Below are 20,889 nucleotides of genomic sequence, written 5' to 3'. Positions count from 1 at the left end.
TGAGAGCTTGTGATGGGCTAAGTTGGGACACCCCTGCAGGGATTTGAACTTTCGAAAGCCGTGCCCACGGTTATGGGAAGATGGGAATTTGTTAATGTCTGGTTGTAGAAAACCTGAAACTTAATTTAATTAAAATGCATCAACCGTGTGTGTTACCGTGACGGTCTCTTCTCGGCGGGGTCCGGGAAGTGAACACGGTGTTGGAGTTATGTTTGGCGTAGGTTGTTCTAGGATCACTTCTTGATCATAGTTTTCTCGACCGTGCTTTGCCTTCTCTTCTCGCTCTTATTTGCGTATGTTAGCCACCATATATGCTAATCGCTTGCTGCAGCTCCACCTCATACCTTTTACCTACCCATAAGCTTAAATAGTCTTGATCGCGAGGGTGTGAGATTGCTGAGTCCCCGTGACTCACAGATTACTTCCAAAACCAATTTGCAGGTGCCGATGAAACCGTGCAGGTGACGCAACCGAGCTCAAGGAGGAGCTTGATGAAGATCGTGTTTGTTATGTTGTTCCGTTGTTCAGTTGATCAGTAGTGGAGCCCAGTTGGGACGATCGGGGATCTGTGTAGCCTTTGGGGTAGTCTTCTTTTATTTTGGTTCTGTAGTCAAACCTTGATTGTATCTGGATGATGTAATGCTTATTCATGTATTGCGTGAAGTGGCGATTGTAAGCCAACTACGTATCTCTTCCCCTTATGTATTACATGGTTGTGTGAAGATTACCTCACTTGCGACATTGCTTTCAATGCGGTTATGCATCTAAGTCGTGCTTCGACACGTGGGATATATAACCGCATCGAGGGCGTTACACCAGCGCCCTGCGGGCGGTGGTTCCTGTTCGTTTCCCGCATCATCGTCCATACCGTCGATGTCTTCGGATCCGAAATCAAGCATGTCAGTTAAGTCGTCGATAGTGGCTATTAAGTGGGTGGTGGGTGGGGAACGAATTTCTTCATCGTTCGCTTCCCACTCGAGCCAGTTCGGCCAAGGGCCTCCTGACAAGGAGAGTGACCTTAATGAATTTAGCACATCTCCCACGGGCGAGTCCTGAAAGATATCCGTGGAGGAAAGCTCCGTGATTGGCGCCTAATTAGATTTGATAGGTACGAATGCAGGCGGTTTGGAGATCGTGGCCGGGGACGAATCCAAAGGTCCGGCAACACATGTCTCGTAGGAGGTGAAGTCAGTATTCGGCTCTATCGCCGCTGAGTGTGCGGCCTCTGGGGCGGGGTCCATCCACCCGTCCACGGACGGCGCGATCTGCTCCGGATCAAACGCCGGAGTCGCCACAGGTGTGATCTCCCGAACACTGTCTGGCGGTAGAGCTAAGTCATGCCCGTCGTGACTGTGCGGCGCACCTGACGTGGGCTCGAATCCGTCGAAGATCAAGTCTCCGTGGGTGTCGGTAGTATAGTTCAAACTTCCAAACCTGACCTGATGGCCAGGGGCGTAGCTTTCGATCTGCTCCAGATGGCCAAGCGAGTTGGCCCGCTGTGCGAAGCCGCTGGATACAAAGATCTGTCGAGGGAGAAAAACCTCACCCTGGATCGCATTGTTGCCGATGATCGAAGGAGCCATCGAGCCTTATGGTGACGACATAGTGGAACTCTCAATGAAAGCATAGATGTCGGTGTCAAAACCGGCGGATCTCGGGTAGGGGGTCCCAAACTGTGCGTCTAAGGCGAATGGTAACAAGAGGCGGGGGACACAACGTTTACCCAGGTTCGGGCTCTCGCGATGGAGGTAATACCCTACTTCCTGCTTGATTGATCTTGATGATATGAGTATTACAAGAGTTGATCTACCACGAGATCGGAGAGGCTAAACCCTAGAAGATAACCTATTGTATGATTGTTGTTGTCCTACGGACTAAACCCTCCGGTTTATATAGACACCGGAAGGGGCTAGGGTTACACAGAGTCGGTTACAAGGGAGGAGATCTACATATCCGAACGACCAAGCTTGCCTTCCATGCAAAGGAGAGTCCCACCCGGACACAGGACAAAGTCTTCAATCCTGTATCTTCATAGTCCAACAGTCCGGCCAAAGGATATAGTCCGGCTGTCCGAGGACCCCCTAATACAGGACTCTCTCAGATACATTTTAGCCCAACCTTACTATTAGCTCATTAAAGGCCTGTAGTCTTCGTGGATACATTTTAGCCCAACCTGACTATTGGCCCATTAAAGGCACGTGAGATAACTAGGCCTAATGATATCCCGCTTTGCAACCGACCTGCTATGACCCATAATGTTATTGGGCAGCTGTGGCCCGACACATATTTTGGCGTATTAACGACCCATTTTGTGGCTGGGCCAATCATGGGCCTCCGTCACTGTTCAGGCCCAATCTACTTTTCGGACTGTTTAAAGCCCATACTATTTTCTGGCCCAATTTAGGCAACTGGTTTACTCGGCCTATTAAAGGCCCGGAACTAATGGTTGGTGCGTTTACACATCTAGGCCTGCTATTAGCTGGATACGATTGCAGGCCCACTTTTTGGCCCATTCACAATTGACAGGTCGGCCAGTTTTAGTACTGTAATTTTTTTGATATAATAAACCGAATGTTTAGGCCCGTTGCGCTCCATCAAAGCTTACGGCCTTTTCAGGGAGCGACGACAGAATATATACATAAATTAAATTACAACATCATAACGAAGAATATACCTAGACTATACAATAAAGAAATGACTGCATATTACATTCACTTGGCATAAAGGTTCCCCGCCAGCGATAATAAAGCGCAACTAGACACATACACTGGCATCAAAGGACACCACCAATGCAAATAAACACGCCGCCTAAAATAATATACATAACCGACAACACTTCAACATAGTTCTAGAAATGTTAGCCCTGCCTGGGAATTGCAGCGCCAGCAGCTGAACAAACTGATGGCTGCACTTGTATGGTGCTTATATCCAACTCTAGATGCATAGCATCAATGGCAGTTCTTGGCATCAGTGCTATCACCCTGAAAGAGAAAAAAGCAGACAAATAACATGCTTTGCACATATAAGCAACAGTGTTGTTGATTCATCCCATTTCTTAGTGGCAAATAAAGAGACCTGGATTAAAATAGAAAATAAATTGTTCACGGTTAAGACATGGCAAGAAATGGCATTGTGTAGGAGTGGCCAACTGAGGGAGTCCTGGATTATGGGGTCCCCGGGGATCCGGCCTATCTGCCATGGGCCGGACTGATGGGCCGTGAAGATAAAAGATAGAAGGCTTTCCCCCGTGTCCGGATGGGACTCTCCTTTGCATGGATGGTGATAACCCACAAGTATAGGGGATCGCAACAGTTTTCGAGGGTAGAATATTCAACCCAAATTTATTGATTCGACACAAGGGGAGCCAAACAATATTCTCAAGTATTAACAGTTGAGTTGTCAATTCAACCGCACGTGAAAGACTTAATATCTGCAGCAAAGTATTTAGTAGCAAAGTAATATGGAAGTAACAGTAATGGTGGCTAAAGTAACAGTAGCATTTTTGTAGTAATTGTAACAGTGGCAATGGTAAAGTAACTAAGCAGAGATCAATATGTGAAAAGCTCGTAGGCAATGGATCAGTGAGGGATAATTATGTTGGATGTGATTCCTCATGCAACAGTTGTAACATAGGGTGACACAGAACTAGCTCCAGTTCATCGATGTAATGTAGGCATGTATTCTGAATATAGTCATACGTGCTTATGGAAAAGAACTTGCATGACATCTTTTGTCCTACCCTCCCGTGGCAGCGGGGTCCTATTGGAAACTAAGGGATATTAAGGCCTCCTTTTAATAGAGTATCGGACCAAAGCATTAACACTTAGTGAATACATGAATTCCTCAAACTACGGTCATCACCGGGAGTGGTCCCGATTGTTGTCACTTCGGGGTTACCAGATCATAACACATAGTAGGTGACTATAGACTTGCAAGATAGGATCAAGAACTCACATATATTCATGAAAACATAATAGGTTCAGATCTGAAATCATGGTACTCGGGCCCTAGTGACAAGCATTAAGCATAGCAAAGTCATAGCAACATCAATCTCAGAACATAATGGATACTAGGGATCAAACCCTAACGAAACTAACTCGATTACATGATAAATCTCATCCAACCAATCACCGTCTAGCAAGCCTACGACGGAATTACTCATGCACGGCGGTGAGCATCATGAAATTGGTGATGGAGGAAGGTTGATGATGACGATGGCGACGGATTCCCCTCTCCGGAGCCCAGAAGGGACTCCAGATCAACCCTCCCGAGAGAGATTAGGACTTGGCGGCGGCTCTGTATTGTAAAACGCGATGAATCCTTCTCCCTGATTTTTTTCTCCACGAACGTGAATATATAGAGTTGGAGTTGAGGTCGGTGGAGCCTCAGGGGGCCCACGAGATAGGGGGGCGCGCCCTCCACCCTCCTGGACAGGGTGTGCGCCCCCTGGTGTTGATTCTTTCGCCAGTATTTTTTATAAATTCCAAAAATATTCTCCGTGAAGTTTCAGGTCATTCTGTGTAACACTCTCGATGCGACTATAGCTCCCACGTGTCGAGGCACGACTTAGAGACATAATCGCATTGAAGGCATATGTCGCAAGTTAGGCAATCTTCACAACATCCCATGTAATATAAATAATAAAGGGGAGATAATATAGTTGGCTTACACTCGCCACGTCAATCAAGTACATAAATAACATTACATCATCCAAACACTCATGGCCCGACTACGGCGCCAAAATAAAAGAGAACCCAACATGCGACACGGTCCCAATCACCCCCAACTGGGCACCACTACTGATCATCGGGGAAGGAAACATAGTAACGTTGAGAGTCCTCGTCGAACTCCCACTTGAGCTCATACGCGTCTCCTGGAGCGGAATCATCAGGCCCTGCATCTGGTGTAATAGTAATCTGTGAGCCACGGGGACTCAGCAATCTCGCACCCTCGCGATCAAGACTATTTAAGCTTATAGGTAAGGCAAGGTAAATATGAGTGGAGCTGCAGCAAGCGACTAGCAAAATATGGTGGCTAACTTATACGCAGAAGAGAGCGAGAAGAGGAGGCAAAGCGTGAGCGAGAAACTAGAGAGCAACTTGCGCAAACATTACTCCAACACCGTGTCCACTTCGCGAACTCCGCCGAGAAGGGGCCATCACGGTAACACACTCAGTTGATTCATTTTAATTAATTAAGGTTCAAGTTATCTACAACTGGACATTAACAAATTCCCATCTTCCCATAACCGCGGGCACGGCTTTCGAAAGTTCAAATCCCTGCAGGGGAGTCCCAACTTAGCCCATGACAAGCTCTCACAGTCAACTAAGGAATAGACCTCCTCCCAAGACGTTCCGATCAGACTCGGTATCTCGGTAACTCAAGACACTTCGACAGGTTAAAACAAGACCAGCAACACCGCCCGAATGTGCTGACAAATCCCGATACGAGCTGCACATATCTCTTTCTTAGGGCACACTCAGATGAGAGCTCCATACAACTATAACCAAACCTCGAGTTTCCCCGAGGGGGCGCTGCACAGGACTCTAGTTTGGACCAACACTCAGAGGAGCATTGGCCCGGGGGGGTTTAAATACGATGACCCGCGGGCTCCGGAAACCCGAGGGAAAAAGAGGCTAGGTGGAAAATGGTAAGACCAAGGTTGGGCATTGCTGGAAAAGCTTTAATCAAGGCGAAATATCAAGGGGTTCCCATTATAACCCAACCGCGTAAGGAACGCAAAATCCAGGAACATAACACCGATATGACGGAAACTAGGGCGGCAAGAGTGGAACAAAACATTAGGCGAGAGGCCGAGCCTTCCACCCTTTACCAAGTATATAGATGCATTAAGATAACATGGCAATATAATGATATCCCAACAAGTAAATAAATGATGTTCCAACAAGGAACGGCCTCCAATCTTCACCTGCAACTAGCAACGCTATAAGAGGGGCTGAGCAAAGCGGTAACATAGCCAATCAACGGTTTGCTAGGACAATGGTGGGTTAGAGGTTTGACATGGAAATTTGGGAGGCTTGCAAGAAAGTGGTAGGCATCGTAGCATTGGCATAGCAAAAGAGCGAGCAAACTAGCATAGCAAAGATAGTAGTGATTTCGAGGGTATGATCATCTTGCCTGCACAGTTGTCAGAGTTGACTGGATCCTCGAAAGCAAACTCAACGGGCTCCTCGTTAGCGAACTCCTCTCCCGGCTCTACCCAAACAAGACAAACAAGCAACAAGGATACAATCAACCACGTGCAAACTCAAACAACACGATGCAAAGATGATATGCTATGCGGGATGCGATGCGGGATGTAAAATGCAAGATATGACAGGAAATGCATGAACCTGGCCTCAACTTGGAAAACCAAGTGTGCCACTGGAAAGATGAGATGAAATCGCTTGAAAACGATATAAAGAACGCCGGAATCGGAGTTACGGTTTGGAAATGGCAAGCGATCCAAAAATGACACCGGTGTGCGATTTACAGCAAGTAGGCATCTAAATGCAATGAGATGAACATGCTACAGCACCCAAACATGACAAAAAATACATGGCAGGGATGCATACAAGATGCTTAACAAAAGTCTAGCACTGAGCTACGGCCAATTCATCCATTAACAGGTTCAAACAAGCATGGCAAAAATGCATATGACAAACAGATCTCGGACTTAGTGAAATTAACACTTGTCTGGAATTTCAGATCAGATAGCCCTCTTCGGAGCCACAAAAATATAAGCTACATGACCTGAACATGGCAAAGTAAAGCATGGCATGGAGCTACTCAAAGAGCTTAACAAAAGTCCCTTAGTGACCTTGAGCCAAAAGGGATCAGAAAATACAATTGCAAGCATGTGAACATAGCAAAAACATAATCAGTTTTCGGACTTAGTGAAAAACTGACACATGCTGAAATATAACTCAAGTAGGCATGTTCACAAGCTCGATGCACTCACTACGGTGCAAGTCATGGAAAGACAAGCATACACTCATCAAGAAGGCACAAAATTCAATCTAGACATGGCAAGAACAATAGCATAGCATGCACGGATCAACTACAACATCACCGGCAAAATTGCAAACAAGTTGACAATCTGCCCAGATTCACAAAGTAGCGAAAGTAGAGCTCGATTGACTCAAGCTAGGGTGATCCATAATTGCAAACAAAGACATGGATGGATATATCACTACAACATTAACAAAACATCCTTATTGATCATCCTCAAAAGAGGCACGGATCACTAGGAAACAACATGAACATATGGCATCATGAGTTAAACAGCTCCAGGACTTAGTGAAATTACTAAGTCCCTGAAAACAGAATTAGCAAGTGCACCACTTTGCAAGCTTGCACTAGTCACCACACACATCCTAAAAATACATGGGTTGCACCTCTGGAGATATGACAAAACCCTTAACAAAACACATGTAGAACTCATGGGCATAGCATGCACATATTAATCATGGCAAAAATGACAAAAGTGCTAAACGGAGTAACAGATCTGGCAATTAACTCAAGTAGCCCTCTTCTAACAGCATTTCGGGTATCAAGATGAGCTCAAATGAAAATGATGCAATGGAATGAAATGATGTACTCTCTGAGACGAACATTTTGATATGCTATATGCATGAATCGGAGCTACGGATGCTAAGTTACGGAGCTACGAACATGTGCACATTGACTGAAATATCAGGGACTTGGAAAAAAATCAACCTCCTCTCTCAGATCTAGGGTTGCACGGAAACCGAGGCACGGCCGAATCTGCACTGTTCACCGGCGAGAATTGAAACTCCGGCGAGGGCGGCGGTTGCTCCAGTGAGGAAGACAAAGGCGGCGGCGAGGCTCCCACGGCGCGGGGCGTCGGCGACCGAGGATGCGCCGGGCGGCGGGCGGTGGAGGCGAGGCGCGGAGCACGGGGCCGGGCGGTGGCGATGGCGGGGCGGCGGCGCGCCAGCGTCGAAGCGGCGGGGCGGAGCAGGCGGCGGCCGGAGGAGGAGAGGCGGCGGCGCGGTGAGGCAGGAGAGGCGGCGGGGAACGGGCCGCGCGGGGGCCGGCTGCGGGCCTCCCGGGCCGGAGCGGGAGTGGCGGCGGCGGGCGATGTGGGCGCCCGGGCGGACGAATCCCGGGGCGCCACGTGGCGGCGGAGAGGCGGGCCGGACAATGTCCGTCGGTGCCGATCTTGTCCAGCGGCGCGTGAGGGGATTTTAGGGTTTCGAGGAGGAAGGAGATTCGAAAACGGAGGGGATCTATTTATAGCCATAGAGGGAGCTAGGAGAGTCCAAATGAGGTGCGGTTTTCGGCCACACGATCGTGATCGAACGCTCTAGATGATGGAGCAGAGTTTGGTGGGTTTGGGCCAAATTGGAGGGGTGTTGGGCTGCAACACACACGAGGCCTTTTCGGTCCCTCGGTTAACCGTTGGAGTATCAAACGAAGTCCAAATGATACGAAACTTGACAGGCGGTCTACCGGTAGTAAACCAAGGCCGCTTGGCAAGTCTCGGTCCAATCCGGAAATGTTTAATCCCCACACATGAAATAAAGCTAGAAATGACCACCGAAGGAGAACGAAGCGCCGGAATGCAAAACGGACAACGGGGAAAATGCTCGAATGCATGAGACGAACACGTATGCAAATGCAATGCATATGATGACATGATATGAGATGCATGACAATGATAACAACACACGGAGACAAAGACCCGAACCCGAGAAAATAAAATAACGTAACGCCGGAAATGGCAAGAGTTAGAGTACAAATTGGGAAAGTTACGTCCGGGGTGTTACATTCTGAGAACTTTTATTTCTGCACAAAAATAACACCATGGAAATTCTGCTGAAAACAATGTCAGTCCGGGTTAGTTCTATTCAAATTATGCAAGTTAGAGTCCAAAACAAGGGCAGACGTGTTTGGAAAAGTAGATACGATGGAGACGTATCAACTCCCCCGAGCTTAAACCTTTGCTTGTCCTCAAGCAATTCAGTTGACAAATTGAAACTGATAAAGAAATACTTTTACAAACTCTATTTGCTCTTGTTATTGTAAATATGTAAAGCCAGCATTCAAGATTTCAGCAAAGATTATGAACTAACCATATTCACAATAACCCTTAGGTCTCATGTTTACTCATATCAATAGCATAATCAACTAGCGAGCAATAATAATAAATCTCGGATGACAACACTTTCTCAAAACAATCATAATATGATTTAACAAGATGGTATCTCGCTAGCCCTTTCGGAGACTGCAAAACATAAATGCAGAGCACCTTTGAAGACCAAGGACTGACTAGACATTATAATTCATGGTAAAAGAGATCCAGTCATACTCAATGTAAACTAATAGTAATGCATGCAAATGACAGCAGTGCTCTCCAACTGGTGCTTTTTAATAAGAGGGTGATGACTCAACATAAAAGTAAATAGATAGGCCCTTCTCAGAGGGGAGCAGGGATTTGTAGAGGTGCTAGAGCTTGATTTTTGAAATAAAGATAAATAATATTTTGAGTGGCATACTTTCATTGTCAACATAACAACCGAGAGATCTCGATATCTTCCATGCTACACACATTATACGTGGTTCCCAAACAGAATGGTAAATTTTATACTCCCCCACCACCAACAAACATCAATCCATGGCTTGTCCGAAAGAACGGGTGCCTCCAACTAACAACAATCCCGGGGGAGTTTTGTTTGCAATTATTTTAGTTTAAGCATGGGTGTGGGAGTCCTGGATTAGGGGGTCTCCGGACAGCCGGACTATCTCCATTGGCCGGACTGTTAGACTACGAAGATACAAGATTCAAGACTTCGTCTCGTGTCCGGATGGGACTCTACTTGGCGTGGGAGGCAAGCTAGGCAATACGGATATGTGTATCTCCTCCTTTGTAACCGACCTTGTGTAACCCTAACCCTCTCCGGTGTCTATTTAAACCGGAGGGTTTTAGTCCGTAGGACACAACAACTACAACATACAATCATACCATAGGTTAGCTTCTAGGGTTTAGCCTCTCAGATCTCGTGGTAGATCTACTCTTGTACTACCCATATCATCAATATTAATCAAGCAGGACGTAGGGTTTTATCTCCATCAAGTGGGCCCAAACCTGGGTAAAACATTGTGTCCCCTGCCTCCTGTTACCATCCGCCTTAGACGCATAGTTCGGGACCCCCTACCCGAGATCCGCCGGTTTTGACACCGACATTGGTGCTTTCATTGAGAGTTCCTCTGTGTCGTTGTCGTTAGGCTTGATGGCTCCTACTATCATCGATGGCGATGCAGTCCAGGGTGAGACTTTTCTCCCCGGATAGATCTTCGTGTTCGGCGGCTTTGCATTGCAGGCCAATTCGCTTGGTCATCTGGAGCAGATTGAAAGTTACGCCCCTGGCCACCAGGTCAGGTTTGGGAGCTTAAACTACACGGCCAATATCCATGGAGACTTGATCTTCGACGGATTCGAGCATCTGCCTTGTGCGTCACGCGATCACGATGAGTACGATTTAGCTCTACCGTCGGACAGTGTTCAGGACATCGCACAGGCAGCCGCTCTGACCCTCAATTCGGAGCCAGTTGCGCCGTCCATGGACGGGTGGATGGACCCCGCCACGGAGGCCTTACCCTCAGCGGCGATCGAGCCAAACATTGACCTTACCTTACACGAGAGCCGTGTTGTTAAACTGTCGGATCCTTCTCCGGCCACGGACTCCGAACCGCCTGCGCCCGTTCCTATCGAATCCGATTGGGCACCGATCATGGAGTTCACCTCCGCGGATATTTTTCAACACTCACCTTTTGGCGACATACTGAACTCATTAAGGTCTCTCTCCTTGTCAGGAGGGTCCTGAACGAACTATGTCCGGCGGGACTGGGATGCGGACAACGAAGAAATTCGCGGCCCACCCCCCACCCACTTAGTAGCCAGTGTCAATGACTTAACCGACATGCTCGACTTCGACTCCGAAGACATCGATGGTACGGACGACGATGCGGGAGACGAAGTGGAACCACTGCCCATAGGGCACTAGACAGCCACCTCATCATACGGTATATACATGGTGGATACACCCAAAGAAGGCAATGGCGACGAGATAGCGAAGGATGACCCCTCCAAGAAGCAACCCAAGCGCCGACGTCAGCGGCGCCGCTCTAAGTCCCACCAAAGCAAAAGTGGTGATACCGGCACAGGAGATAATAACACTCTGGATAGTGCCGAAGACAACAACAATCCCCTCCAGCAAGATTTAGAGCGGGAGGATGGAGGAGCTAGCCCTCCTGAGAGAGCGGCAGATGGAGAGACGGAGGATGATAATTACATGCCCCCCCTACGAAGACGAGGCAAGCCTCGGCGACGACGAATTTGCCGTGCCAGAGGATCCTGTCAAACAAGAGAGCTTCAAACGCCGGCTTATAGCCACGGCAAATAGCCTTAAGAAAAAACAGCAGATGGACTGAAGTCCTCGCGGCCAAGGAACATAAACTCGAGCGCCCCTCCAAGAATTACCCAAAATACAGGTTGCTACCCCGAATGGAGGAAGAAGCGTATGACATGGCTGATCGGCCACCTCGTGGCTGCGATAGAGAGGCATTCCAGCCAAAAACTCAGCCTGCACCCCGACGTCATTCAAATAAAAAGGCATGGGGAGATACGCCAGACCTGCGAGACATATTGGAGGACAAAGCAAAGCATGCAAGATCGATCTACGGATCACGAGGGCGCGCCACTATGCGAGACGATAAACGTCACGCTCGATACAGTAAAAGTAAATCCGGCCGGGCCGAACACAGCGGGCAAGACCCATTCGAGCTGCGTCGTGATATAGCCCAATACAGAGGCGACGCACACCCCTTATGCTTCACAGATGAAGTAATGGATCATCAAATCCCAGAAGGTTTCAAACCTGTGAATATTGAATCATACGACGGCACAACAGATCCCACGGTATGGATCGAGGATTTCCTCCTCCACATCCACATGGCCCGCGGTGATGACTTACGCGCCATCAAATACCTCCCACTAAAGCTCAAGGGACCAGCGCGGCATTGGCTTAACAGCTTGCCAGCAGAGTCCATTAGCTGTTGGGAAGATCTGGAAGCCGCATTCCTCGACAACTTTCAGGGCACTTATGTGAGGCCACCAGATGCCGATGACTTGAGCCACATAATTCAGCAGCCAGAAGAATCGGCCAGGCAATTCTTGACTCGGTTCCTAATAGAGAAAAAATCAAATCGTCGACTGTCCGGATGCAGAGGCCCTAGCGGCTTTCAAACACAACATCCGCGACGAATGGCTAGCCCGGCACCTTGGTCAGGAAAAGCCGAAATCTATGGCAGCCCTCATGACACTCATGACCCGCTTTTGTGCGGGAGAAGACAGCTGGCTGGCTCGCAGTAATAGCATATCAAAGAACCATGGTACTTCGGATACCAAGGATGGCAATAGCAGGTCACGTCGCAACAAACATAAGCGCCGCATTAACATCGATAATAACGAGGATACGGCGGTCAATGCCGGATTCAAAGGCTCTAAACCCGGTCAGCAGAAAAAGCCATTCAAACAAAGTACGCTGGGTCCGTCCAGCTTGGACCATATACTCGATCACTCGTGTCAAATACACGGCACCCCAGAAAAGCCAGCCAATCACACCAACAGGGATTGTTGGGTGTTCAAGCAGGCCGGCAAGTTAATTGCCGAAAACAAGGACAAGGCGCCACATAGCGATGACGAGGAGGAGCCCCGGCAGCCACACACCGGAGGACAGAAGAGGTTTCCCCCACAAGTGCGGACGGTGAACATGATATACGCAACCCACATCCCCAAGAGGGAGCGGAAGCGTGCGCTCAGGGATGTATATGTGTTGGAGCCAGTTGCCCCAAAGTTCAACCCATGGTCCTCCTATCCGATCACTTTTGATCGCAGGGACCATCCCACTAGTATCCGTCATGGCGGATTCGCCGCACTGGTTCTGGACCCAATCATTGACGGATTTCACCTCACTCGAGTCCTTATGGATGGCGGCAGCAGCCTGAACCTGCTTTATCAGGACACGGTGCGCAAAAAGGGTATAGACCCCTCAAGGATCAAACCCATAAAAATGACCTTTAAAGGCGTCATTCCAGGCATAGAGGCCCATTGCACAGGCTCAATTACACTGGAAGTGGTCTTCGGATCCCCGGATAACTTCCAAAGCGAAGAGTTAATCTTCGATATAGTACCGTTCCGTAGTGGTTATTGTGCACTGCTCGGGCGAACCGCATTTGCGAGATTCAATGCGGTACCGCATTATGCATACCTCAAGCTCAAGATGCCAGGACCTCGCGGGGTTATTATAGTCAATGGAAACACAGAGTGCTCCCTCCCAACAGAGGAGCACACCGCGGCCCTCGCAGCAGAAGCGCAAAGCAGCCTCTCAAGGCAATCCACCAGTTCGGCGTTTCAAGACCCGGACACCTTCAAGCGTGCTCGGAGCAATCGGCAACTAGACCGCCTGGTGCGATCTGAGCTCGCATAGCAATGCGTCCCCCACCCTAGTCCGAGCCAAACAGCAAAACTCGTGCCACGCGTACATAATTACGCATTAAAAATACCATGGGCACAGGTGGGGAGGGGGGCACAACTGCGGCACGCCCCAAAGGCCCGGCTTAAACCGCACTAGGGGCTTCCCGTTTGGTTATTCTTCTCTTTTTTCGGACCTTAATCTCTGGAAACCCTGTCCGGTAGCACTATTACCGAACACATGATGCAGCAACCAAGGAGGCAGAAAGCTACGTCACACCACGGAATTCCCAGGTGGATTACAATAACGAGCGAGATATTTGATTTAATACTATTCCTCAGCTTGCCCTTAGAAGGGACATAGTCCTACTCTTTGCTTATCGCACCATCTGTATCATTCTGCTTTAAACGCACCTTTTTGAATAAACAATGCATAACATTACGACTATTACTGCATTCTTGTTATATATATATGTGTTCATTAATGACGCCTTGCAACCGTACACTTTGGTACGGCCAATACACCAGGGGCTTACGTACCCCACAATATGGTGTGAAAAGTCCGAACACTTTCACAAGTGCGGCACCCCGAACTTATAGCATTATATGCATCAGCTCCGAATCATGTCTTTGGTCAAATGTTGGGTTTGCCCGGCTCCTATGTTTTGGTACCTTACGTTCCGCTCTATCAGCTAAGGCAGCGCTAGGAGAAACTGCGATTGTGCCCTGGTTCTGCTGGGCTAAAGCACCTCAGTAGAGAAAGCTAAAACTGACTGTCATGATAAGGCGAGAGACTGGTCGCTGTTCGGCGAGGTTTTCGAGTCCCTAAATACTTATGCCGCTTAGAGCGAGGGGCCGGCCCTGTCAGGCTAAAAGGCGTGTATCGCGCCCCGAATTCGGCCTTCCGAATACCAGGGGCTTCGCTGAAATTTAAAATTATAGAATTCTATGGCTAAGTGAGAGTGATAAAGCATTATTAGTCTGGTTACCTTGTTCGTTGTGCTGAGCACCTCCCTCGAAGGACCCAAACATGGGAACAAGAGTGCTCAGGTTTATCCCGAACACCCCAGCACTCGTGGTATGGGGGCAGAAGCCGAGGACTAGCCATCTCTCAGATTGGATAAACAGCCAAACAGAAGGTAATATTTTAAATTCACACAAGCATTGCATAGCGCATATGAAACAAGTTTTCATCATACAGGATCACACGAGCAAGTTTACTCAAATATTACATCCTTTGAACATTCGTCCGCTACAAGACGAGCACCCTTCAGGACACCCTCATAATAAATTTCGGGGGTGCAATGCTCCTTGCCCTGCGGCGGTCCCTCCTTAATCAGCTTCACGACATCTAGCTTGGCCCATTGCACCTTCACGCGGGCGAAAGCCCGACGTGCACCTTCGATGCAGACAGACCGCTTGACGACCTCCAGCCGTGGGCAGGCATCCACAAGCCGCCTCACCAGGCCGAAGTAGCTGTTCGGAAGGGCGTCGCCAGGCCACAGACGGACTATAAAGCCCTTCATGGCCTGTTCGGCCGCTTTATGTAGCTCGACCAGCTGCTTCAGCTGGTCGCTCATGGGCACCGGGTGTTCGGTCCCAGTATACTGAGACCAGAATAGCTTTTCCGTTGAGCTCCCCTCCTCGGCCTGATAAAACTGTGCGGCATCCGACACGCTGCGGGGTAAATCTGCGAATGCTCCTGGAGAGCTCCGGATTCGGGTAAGTAATAGGTAATTTACTTTCACATGCTTGCTTTGCATATACAATGCCTTACCCGCCGCTATTTTCTTCATCGCATCAATCTCCTGGAGGGCCTTTTGGGCTTCGGCCTTGGCACTTTTTGCGCTCTCCAGGGCCGTGGCAAGCTCAGACTCCCGCGTCTTCGAGTCAAGCTCCAACGCCTCGTGCTTCGTCATGAGAGCCTAGAGCTCTTGCTGCACCTCGCCCACACGAGCCTCTTGCTTTTCCCGCTCGGTGCACTCCTTGGCCGCTTTATCTTCGGCCTTGGTTAGCGCTTGCTTCAGGGTTGCCACCTCGGTCGTGGACCTGGCAAATATACGACGGTCCTGTCATTTTGCAATCGTGTCTTCTTTTGTATATACATATCTATAGACAGGGTATTACTTACCCTTGTTCTCCTCGAGCTGCCTCTTGGCAAGGCCGAGCTCTTTCTTGGAACCCTCGAAGTCCTGCTTCAGTACGGTGACCTCCGCAGTCAGTGCGGCGGTTGACATACTCATATTAGACTCCTGCGATATTGTTTGATCCTCTGTTCGACTTTTCTTTGTGAACACCGAACAAAGCATCAGGAGCTACTGTATATGCGGTAATATTTTCCTATATTTCAAACACTTACCTCAAAGCCTGTTAGAAGGCTGCCACAGGCTTCAGTCAATCCACTCTTGGCGGACTGAACCTTCTGGATCACCGCACTCATGATAGTGCGGTGCTCCTCGTCGATGGAAGCGCTGCGAAGCGCTCCCAGCAGATTGTCCGGCACCTCTGGATGGACAGAGGTCACCAGCACAGGCGTCTCGTCCCTCTTAGAAGGAGGCCGCCTGCCCGAGCCTGGAACCACTGGAGGTTCCGGCGCGATGTTCGGCTGAGGTCCAAACTCGGAGCTCTCAGGGGCCTTGTCCCCTCGGCTCCCGGAGTCCAGGAGGCTGCCTTGAGGCGCCTCCGGGACTGTCTCCCCTCGACCCAGTGCCTCATGAGACAGCACCTTGGCGTCGTCAGCAGGATGAGGGGAGGTGGCGGTCAGGACTGGATCGCTATCCATGTCCGACGAGCCCAGGGAGCCGTCCGATGATACATCGATACTGGCTCGTGGCGGCCTGCATAATCATGTTCGGCGTTAGGGAAAGCAGTGCAACAAAGGAATGCTATGAGTTACTCAGGTATCCGAATACTTACGATCTCCCCAGGGGCTTGGCCCTGGGCAACCACTCGTCTTCGCCTTCGTCAGCGGCAGTGGAACTGTCCGGAAGGAGAGTCCTTCCCTTCTTGGACCCTTCGCCCCCCAGTTGGGGCAGCCTTCCTTTTCTTGTCTCCCCCGCCTGGAGGGGGAGCATCTTCTTCTTCCTCCTCGTCTTCGGGTGAGGAGTGTGCCGCAGAGTCATCAGACGCTGAGTCCGATAACACCTGGCGCCGGGAACTCTTTCGGGTTCCCTTGGCCTTCTTGGTCTTCTCTGGCACCTTGTAAGGAGCCGGAGTCAGCATCTCCGTCAGGAGAGCGTTTGCTGGGCCTTCGGGCAAAGGAGCCGGACAGTCGATCTGTGCGGCCATTTCCTGCCAGTCCTGTCAAAGGAACGGGAGCTTAGATCCCGCATAGAGTCAAACCATGTAAAACAAGTATCTTGTAAGAGGTAAAACAGCTTACCGCGCTGGCTTGGCGCTTCGCGCAGAATCCGCGATCCTCGGTAGTAGGAGGAGGAACCTCGGCACCCTTGAATAGCACCTTCCAGGCATCCTCGTGTGTTGTTTCGAAGAGCCTGTTTAGAGTTTGGTGTTGCGCCGGGTCGAACTCCCACAAGTTGAAGGCCCGTTGTTGACACGGGAGGATCCGGCGGATGAGCATGACCTGGACTACGTTGACGAGTTTGAGCTTCTTGTTCACCATGTTTTGAATACATGCTTGGAGTCCGGTCAGCTCTCCCGAACTACCCTAGGACAGGCCCTTCTCTTTCCAGGAGGTGAGCCACGTGGGGATGCCAGATCGGAACTCGGGAGCCGCTGCCCATGCAGGGTCACGCGGCTCGGTGATGTAGAACGACCCCGATTGCCACCCCTTTATGGTTTCCACAAAGGAGCCCTCGAGCCATGTAACGTTGGGCATCTTGCACACCATGGCGCCTCCGCACTCCGCCTGGCGGCCACCCACTACCTTTGGCTTAACATTTAAGGTCTTTAGCCATAAGCCGAAGTGGGGCTTGATGCGGAGGAAGGCCTTGCACACGACGATAAACGTCGAGATGTTGAGGATGAAGTTCGGGGCCAGATCATGAAAATCCAGGCCGTAGTAGAACATGAGCCCCCGGACAAATGGGTGAAGAGGGAATCCCAGTCCGCGGAGGAAATGGGTAAGTAACACTACCCTCTCATGGGGCCCAGGGGTGGGGATGAGCTGCCCCTCATCTGGGAGCCGGTGCGCGATGTCGTCGGGCAGGTATCTGGCTCTCCTCAGCTTCTTGATGTTTCCCTCCGTGACGGAGGAGACCATCCACCTGCCTCCCGCTCCGGACATGGTTGGAGAAGGTTGAGGTGGGAAGTGCGGACTTGGGCGCTAGAGCTCGAATGTGCGAAAACGGATGAGCAAAGGAGGAAGAAGGCGTGGATGAAAAGGTGAATCCTTATCCCTTTATATGGGCGGACGAAACTAAGCGTCCCCACTAGCCTGGTAAAACTCGCTTATCCCCCAAGCGCCATAATCGATGGTGCGGTTGGGTTACCCACGCCCGTATTGATGAGAATCCCGTGATAAGGGGACACGATCTCTGCTTTGACAAGACGTGTCAAAAAAACTGCCTCGCGTTATGTGCGGGGCTAGTTAAAGGAAACGATTCGAATAATAACCGGGCCATGGCATAATGTCATGTTGCCAAAACAAGTCAGCAAATTGGATTTGTGGAAATATTATTCTCTCTACGGTGGTATGTGGAACTTATTTTGCAGGGTCGGACACTGTCCTTATATTCAAATTCTTCCATGGTATATTCGGAGGAGGAACCCGCCTTGCAATGCCGAAGATAATACTGCGCGCCGGACTCATCGTCATTGAAAGCTTGGTTCAGGGGCTACTATGGGAGTCCTGGATTAGGGGGTCTCCGGACAGCCGGACTATCTCCATTGGCCGGACTGTTAGACTATGAAGATACAAGATTTAAGACTTCGTCTCGTGTCCGGATGGGACTCTACTTGGCGTGGGAGGCAAGCTAGGCAATACGGATATGTGTATCTCCTCCTTTGTAACCGACCTTGTGTAACCCTAACCCTCTCCGGTGTCTATATAAACCGGAGGGTTTTAGTCCGTAGGACACAACAACTACAACATACAATCATACCATAGGCTAGCTTCTAGGGTTTAGCCTCTCTGATCTCGTGGTAGATCTACTCTTGTACTACCCATATCATCAATATTAATCAAGCAGGACGTAGGGTTTTACCTCCATCAAGAGGGCCTGAACCTGGGTAAAACATTGTGTCCCCTGCCTCCTGTTACCATCCGCCTTAGACGCACAGTTCGGGACCCCCTACCCGAGATCCGCTGGTTTTGACATCGACAATGGGACTGGGCATCCCGGTTACTAGCCATTTTCTTGTAAATGAGGAGCAGAGTCCACTCCTCGTGAGAATAACCCACCTAGCATGGAAATAGATAGCCCTAGTTGATACATGAGCTATTCAAGCATACAAAGCATAATTTCATTTGAAGTTTTAGAGTTTGGCACATACAAATTTAGTTGGAATGGTAGGTAGATACCACATATAGGAAGGTATGGTGGACTCATATGGAATAACTTTTGGGGTTTATGGAAGTGGATGCACAAACAGTATTCCCGCTTAGAACAAGTGAAGGGTAGAAAGAGACTGGGAAGCGACCAGCTAGAGAGCGACAACAGTCATGAACATGCATTAAAATTAATCAACACTAAGTGCAAGCATGAGTAGGATATAATTCACCATGAACATAAATATCGTGGAGGCTATGTTGATTTTGTTTCAACTACATGTGTGAACATGCCAAGTCAAGCCACTCGAATCATTCAAAGGAGGATACCACCCTATCATACCACATCACAACCATTTTAATAGCATGTTGCCACGCAAGGTAAACCATTATAAACTCCTAGCTAGTTAAGCATGGCATGAGCAATTATAATCTCTAATTGTCATTGCAAACATGTTTCATTCATAATAGGCTGAATCAGGAATGATGAACTAATCATATTTACAAAAACAAGATAGGTCGAGTTCATACCAGCTTCTCTCATCTCAATCAGTCCATAATATATCGTCATTGTTGCCTTTCACGTGCACAACCGAATTGTGTGGATAATAGGCTGAATCAGGAACCTACTGTTGGGGAACGTAGCAGAAATTCAAAATTTTCCCTACGTGTCAACAAGATCTATCTATGGAGAGACCAGCAACGAGGGGAAGGAGAGTGCATCTACATACCCTTGTAGATCGCTAAGCGGAAGCGTTCAAGTGAACGGGGTTGATGGAGTCGTACTCGTCGTGATTCAGATCACCGATGATCCTAGTGCCGAACGGACGGCACCTCCGCGTTCAACACACGTACAGCCCGGTGACGTCTCCCACGCCTTGATCCAGCAAGGAGAGAGGGAGAGGTTGAGGAATACTCCATCCAGCAGCAGCACAACGGCGTGGTGGTGATGGAGGAGCGTGGCAATCCTGCAGGGCTTCGCCAAGCACCACGGGAGAGGAGAAGAACTTGGGAGAGAGGGAGGGCTGCACCAAAGGCATAAGGGGTGTCTCAAGAGGCCCTCCTACCCTCACTATATATAGGGAGCCCAAGGGGGGGGGTGCGCCAGCCCTAGGAGATCCAATCTCCTAGGGGGCGGCGGCCAGGGGAGGTTTCCCTCCCCCCCAAGGCACCTAGGAGGTGCCTTCCCTCCTTGGGACTCTTCCTTAGGGTTCCCCTTTCACCCTAGGCGCATGGGCCCTAGGGGAAGTGGCACCCCCGCCCAATTTGGGCTGGATCCCTTCTCACTTCAGCCCATGGGACCCTCCGGGATAGGTGGCCCCACCCGGTGGGCCCCCGGGACCCTTCCGGTGGTCCCGGTACAATACCGATGACCCCGAAACTTGCCCCGATGGCCGAAATAGGACTTCCTATATATAAATCTTTACCTCCGGACCATTCCGGAACTCCTCGTGACGTCCGGGATCTCATCCGGGACTCCGAACAACATTCGGTAACCACAAACAAGCTTCCTTTATAACCCTAGCGTCATCGAACCTTAAGTGTGTAGACCCTACGGGTTCGGGAGACATGCAGACATGACCGAGACGTTCTCCGGTCAATAACCAACAGCGGGATCTGGATACCCATGTTGGCTCCCACATGTTCCACGATGATCTCATCGGATGAACCACGATGTCAAGGACTTAATCAATCCCGTATTCAATTCCCTTTATCTAGCGGTATTGTACTTGCCCGAGATTCGATCATCGGTATCCCTATACCTTGTTCAATCTCGTTACCGGCAAGTCTCTTTACTCGTTCCGTAACACATCATCCCGTGATCAACTCCTTGGTCACATTGCGCATATGATGATGTCCTACCGAGTGGGCCCAGAGATACCTCTCCGTTTACACGGAGTGACAAATCCCAGTCTCGATTCGTGCCAACCCAACAGACACT

This window comes from Triticum urartu, chromosome 1A (genome assembly GCF_056163025.1).
Source record: "Triticum urartu cultivar PI428250 chromosome 1A, HENAU_Tu73, whole genome shotgun sequence".
Lineage (NCBI taxonomy): Eukaryota > Viridiplantae > Streptophyta > Magnoliopsida > Poales > Poaceae > Triticum > Triticum urartu.
Note: the sequence above shows the minus strand (reverse complement) of the source record.